We start from the raw sequence: 6,532 nt of genomic DNA on the forward strand, positions 1-6,532 counted from the left end.
TTATCTATCTATCCATATATCAATATATCTATTTATCTATCTATCCATATATCAATATATCTATTTATCTATCTATCTATCTATCTATCTATCTATCTATCTATCTATCTATCTATCTATCTATCTATCTATATATCTATCTATCTATCTAGCTATCTATCTATCTATCTATCTATCTATCTATCTATCTATCTATCTATCTATATATATATCCTCTCTCTCTCTTCATTTTTTCTCTTTCCTCTCTTTCTATACCATGCTCTCTTTCATTATCTCTAACATTTCGTTAATCGATTGCTGGATGTAAACCAGAACACATTTTAGCTACACCCATTGGTGCACTTCCATTAATCTAGCGGGTCGAATTCTATTGACGGATTACATTAACCGATTTGATTATGAGTGTCACGTTTTATTTCATTATAATTTGACAGTTTGTTATACATTAGATACGTGGTGATTGATCGGTTGCCCTGAACTACCTATACATAACTTCGTAACCAGCGACCACGTTTTCGCTGATAGTAAGAGGGAAAAGTTAGAAACCGGATGTATTGATCGCCGACCAACTGCTTTAAGAGCGGTGAGCCTATACACGTTGCCTAGATGCTAGTATAGTAACCGCATCAGGGTGTGTTCTTCTTTTATACGATTACATACTGTTTCATGAAAGTTTATTGGATGCCGTTTGATTATAATTTAGATATAAGTTAGATATATATATATATATATATGTTTGCCACTTGTAGGACTTCAATTAGGTTACTACACAATGTGCGTGTATTCCTAGTATATGTTACGGTTATTAATCTGAGTCGGTTGTAAATATCAAAATTATACCGAATTATCGTTGGTTCATTAGTATGTTAGCTGCTAGAAAATGTTTTAAATTATTTCATCATTATTTGCTAATTGATTTTGCGGTTGGTTTATTACATTAGTATTATCATTACTTAGGCTAAAGAACCTACCGCCGCGCACATTCACCAAAACGCGCCTATACACAGGCGCGCGCACGCGCATTCAACGGTATAAATTAATTAATACATGTCTGATAGCCTGCTCACATGCTGATGGCTGCGCGAACCAAAACACCCCCCCCACACACACACAACACACACACGGCGCGCGCGCGCTGCACGCGACGCCACGCGAATCGGCACACACACAGACACACACACACGCGCGCGCACACACACACACCGCATGAGACACACATGCACACATACACACTCACACACACACACACATCTCACACACACACACACACACACACACACACACACACACACACACACACACACACACACAAAACACACACTGGGATGTATACACCTATGGGTACGGTGCATAACAGATGCACAACAGAAGCATAAACAGATGCAGCATGTCTGCGGAGTGCAAGCGCGTACGCCGCAACATACCTGCTTACATACATGCACAGACGCACGCAGCTTACATGCCTGCACACATGCGCGAACGCACACACATACCTGCCTACACACATACAGGCATACGCCGCCAGAAACGCACACGACATACCTGTCTGCATACTTGCACGAATGCACGCGACAACCCTGTCTACATACACGCATATATGCACGCACCATACCGACTTGCACACATGCATAAACGCAGGCCACATACATGCTTGCATACGTCCACCAACGCACACAAATTACTACCAACATGCAACTACAACATGCTTGCACATACGCATGAACGCACATATTTTAACTGCCAGCATACATGCATGAACGAACATAACATACCTGTCAGCATACATGCACAAACACTTTCAACATTGCCTGTACACACGCACACACGAATGCATATACACAGACCCCCCCCCACCCACACACACATACAGACGCGCGCACACACACATAAAACTATATATCTATATATGCCAGCTCACACGAATAGAGGCATGCATACATAAATGCGAGGCAAAAGTGTCGAGAATCGTTTCGCCTGTGCCTGTTGCTTAAAAGCTGCCCCCAAGCATCTATACTATTAAAGTAAGACATTTCGGCTAAAAATCCTGAAGGGGTGAATGGCTGGGCGTGAAACGTACACCACGTGTCGACAATGATTCCGTATCCTGCCTCTCAACTTTGGAAGAAAAGATAACCTCCGAAAACGTGATTTTGCGAGGGAACCCTAGAAAATCTGTACACAATCTATAAATAGAACGAGAGATATCTGTTGTCCAATCCATCTCCAACGTGTTAATCATGTTCTGTAAACATACCGCCCCAGTGGCCGAATGCATAAAACATCGGACCCCAAAAACATTGATTCGGGGTTCGAATCCCACCTCGGAAAATTCTGTTTCTTTACTTTTGGACTGTTTAGTATGTACTTCTGCCACTTCACCGTTAATTTCAAAATTTAACATTTTTTACTACATTTAAACGTTTAGTAATAATCCATAAACTATGGTACATGATAATAATAGCGCAAACACTTCACGGAAGCCTATGTAGGTTACAGATCAAATATTATTATATTTTTTTATAATTTTATTATTATAATTTTATTTTATTATTTATTATTTTTTACTTTTTTCTTTTAATTTTTTTTATCTTTTGATTTCTTATTATTTTTTATTGTTTGGGATGGGGTGGGATGGGATGGGATGGGATGGGATGGCATGCGATGGCATGCGATGGGATGGGATGGCATGGCATGGAATGCGGTGTGATGGGATGGGATGGGATTGCATGGCATGGCATGGCATGGCATCGGATGTCATTGGATGGCATGGGATGCGATGAGATGGGATGGGATGGGATATGGAATGGGATGCGGTGCGATGGGATGGGATGGGATGGGATGGGATGCGGTGCGATGGGATGGGATGGGATGGCATGGAATGCGATGGATGGATGGATGCATGGATAGATAGATAGTTCGATTTTTTTGGGTATTTTCCTTTCAACCAAGCGGTCACCAACTGAGTAACGCCACTGATTTCCCCGGGTAACGCCGGGTATCCCGCTATAGTGTATAAATAAAGCACACGGTATATAGAAGCTGTAGCAGATATATGCTCGAACGCGCACATGCTTCGCTGTGCGCATGTGTTCGGCGCGTATACATGCACTGATGGGTATAGATGATGCCAAACGGGACTATCCACTCTGTGACACTGGATTTAGAGACGAGGTGAGGGACGCCGAGAGCTGTACTGCTGTATGACCACAGAAAGGGAACATCGGCTATGTACGTGAATGTAAGAGAGTTCAGGCTTTTACGAGCATTGCACAGGATCGTGCCAAGTTTATTTGTACAAAACAAAGGCGTGATAGTTGAGTAAAGTGACATTGACAAGCTGATCTGTTGCACGCGCAGGACAGGTAAGTACAGACAAATACACGTTATATATATATATATATATATTATATATATATAAAGATATATGCTGTGGTGTGGTACTTTAGCTTAGTTTCTTACTTGCAGTTTTCTTCCCCAGCATTATATACGCTCATTGTCTAAAATTATACGCAAAAATATCACTCGCTTCATCACGCTTGGCATGAATTATGGGGCCAGAATTCTCGCGCTTTGAGCGTATTGTGATCCTGCAGGCTGCGCGGATCGGAATTATTCAATTTCCCAAACTGAAGCTCGGCGTATTATCTTCTATAATTTAAGTCTGTCGTAGTTCGTTCATGAATGGTATGGTATGGAAGATGAAATCGATTAGAATTCTCGCTCTAGGAGTGTAGAAGTTTTAATTTGCCACGCGACATAATGCTAAAAAACGATGAACTGAAGTCACAGACAGAGAGGGAGATAGAGGGCAAGCGAGAGAGAGAGAGAGAGAGAGAGAGAGAGAGAGAGAGAGAGAGAGAGAGAGAGAGAGAGAGAGAGAGAGAGAGAGAGAGAGAGAGAGAGAGAGAGAGAGAGAGAGAGAGAGAGAGAGAGAGAGAGAGAGAGAGAGAGAGAGAGAGAGAGCAAGCGCGCGCGAGAAAGAAGAAGGATTTAGTGAGAAAGAGAGGATGGGAGAGAGGGGAAGGAGGAAAGGGAGAGTGAGTTAGCGTTAGAGTAAAGCAGTATTGTGGGGAATCTTATCTTGGCATAATGAAAAACTAGCACATAATTCTGCCGTGGCTTTTTATATAAGTGTAGAAAGGATCGTCACTAAGATATTACAACTTTATATTTAATAACTATCATTGATGAACGTGATGCTTTTGAATGAAGACACCGGGATTTAATAATTATCTGTCTTTTTTCAGAATTATAGGAGGTGAATGGCATATATGTTGAATGCATAGTATAAGAACGCTTAGCTAAGTAAATAAAATGGTCATCACTGTAATCGTGCATACAATTTTTCGAGTTTTTTAGATTTGCTCACAATTTAGGAGTATCCAGGATAATATATTTGCAGATGGTTGCCACTCTCATGTCTTATATCCAGAGCATACACGTCTCGACGTGTATAGTCATACAGGCAGCACCGTGCTCCTTTTAGAGGTGCAATCATGACCCCTATGTCATCGTCCGCAGTATCCGGATATGAGTCAACAAGAATGTCTCCATTTACCTTATTACACCAACTATCTCCGTTTTCATTATTTATTTATTTGATGAAAGTGTGTGGTATCTAAACACTAGTCCGAGACAAATTGAGAACGACTGCGCAGGGTTGACGTAAACAAATACGATGGGAACCCGATCACAACCCGTTAACTTATATGTTGGAGTCTGCGCCGAAGAGTGCTAAACTGTTACGATGGTCGCTGGCCGTGCAGCGGTATAACATCAGCATCCAACACAAGGCAGGGGCGTTACACACGAACGCGGATGCACTGTCGAGGTTAGCGGGATGATGGAGAATCGGGTGGTATTGCGAATTATTATGCGTACGGGTGTCTTAGTTATATACGTATGGTCGTATGAGTGGTTAGTGTTTTGTCTAAGCCATGGTTCTGCTTGTGATTTTTGTTGGCTTGAAAAGTAAGCTCAACAAAAAACCTTTAGGAGGAAGGTGTCAGGTGCGAGGTGTATATCGTTGAACTTCTGTAAAAATAAATTTGTGATGTCCACTCATACACGTTCTACTGGTGCTCATTCTCCTGGTTCGCCTGAGGCAATGTGAGAGCTTACAGTGGCAATACGATAAAGTATTCATACCTGTATTATATCCGCAAACCTTTTTTACAATTTTGAAAGACAAAACAACACAATTTCCGTGTGGTGGTTTCCGCGTCATCATCATACAATCAACAAATATATATTAAAAATTGTTTGTAACCGTAAACAAATAGCTCGAGAGAATTAGTAATGCACAATAATGGAAGATAGAAACATTGCACACTATGTTAGTAATTGCGAAGGGTCCCCCTATAATCTTCCATTACTCGTTTAATATCTTAGGATTAAAATGGTTATTTGTAGTGGAAATTACAACAGGCGTTGGTCAATTTCTTTATATCGTACACAAATGTATTTTTCTCATTAACCGTGTAACAACCTGTTATGAATTATGTTACCGTGCGTAAAAAATCGCTGGTCGGGAAAACGCGTGTGAACAGCGATACGCTACATATATAGACTTACATCCTGGTTGTGTCATTTCGTCTGTTGCTTCGTCGCCTCCTTTCCTCTTTCCGCCTCTCTCTCGCTCTCTCTCTCTCTCTCACACGCTCTCTCTCTCACACGCCCCCCCTCTCTCTCTGTTCCAACTTTCTCTCTTTAGCAAAGGTACCGGTTTCAAACCGTGATGAAGTTTTATAGCTTTTATACAAGCTCAATGACCCATGTTCGGTAACTCGCGGCCTCCTATTGCTCTTTTAGCAAATAGTATAATTAATATATAATGATAATAATATAATATAAATAATCCATGCGATTTCTTCACGTCATCCGTTTGAAAGCGGCGACGCCACCGCAGCAGTATATTTTCTCGCGGAGGGATTCTTCGGTGGTTCGTCACGCGTGCCTGGAACATCACCGCTCGAATTTAATTGAATCGACCTCGTATACAATATTTCGGCGCGGCTAGACGCGCGAGCCACCCTGTCCTGATGCCACCAATCAGTGAGCGATTCGCTAGAGGCCATCGATGCATGTGTGAATATAAACTGGCGCACTGTCATACGCGCGCCATTGCATACTTTATTAGTCACAGATAGATTCCGTTACAGCCGAAAACACAACATGCATGTTCTTCAAGCAACCGCGCGGCGTCTTCCGCATTTACTGGCTTTAGGCCTACTAGTCGGCATAAAAATCTAGGGCGTTTAGTTTAAAGAATTCATATCATCTGCGCCATGATTTTCCTTTTGAATTTTGTACACGAACGCACGCGCGCGTACGCACACATATAGAGACACGCGCAGACACGCGCGCACACACGCACATACGCACAAACGAACAAACACATACACACACACACACACACACACACACAACAACACACACACACACACACACACACACACACACACACACACACACAACAACACACACACACACACACACACACACACACACACACACACACACACACACACAC

General features: G+C 42.1%; 1 protein-coding gene across 1 annotated transcript in view; it reads right to left on the minus strand.

Annotated features, from left to right (window-relative positions):
• The window catches only part of LOC106805571 (trigger factor-like), a 10,238-nt gene that overhangs the window by 2,572 nt on the left and 1,134 nt on the right, over nt 1-6,532 (minus strand). The window lies entirely within an intron of this gene.

This window comes from Priapulus caudatus, unplaced genomic scaffold (genome assembly GCF_000485595.1).
Source record: "Priapulus caudatus unplaced genomic scaffold, Priapulus_caudatus-5.0.1 Scaffold119, whole genome shotgun sequence".
NCBI classification, from domain to species: Eukaryota; Metazoa; Priapulida; class Priapulimorpha; order Priapulimorphida; family Priapulidae; genus Priapulus; species Priapulus caudatus.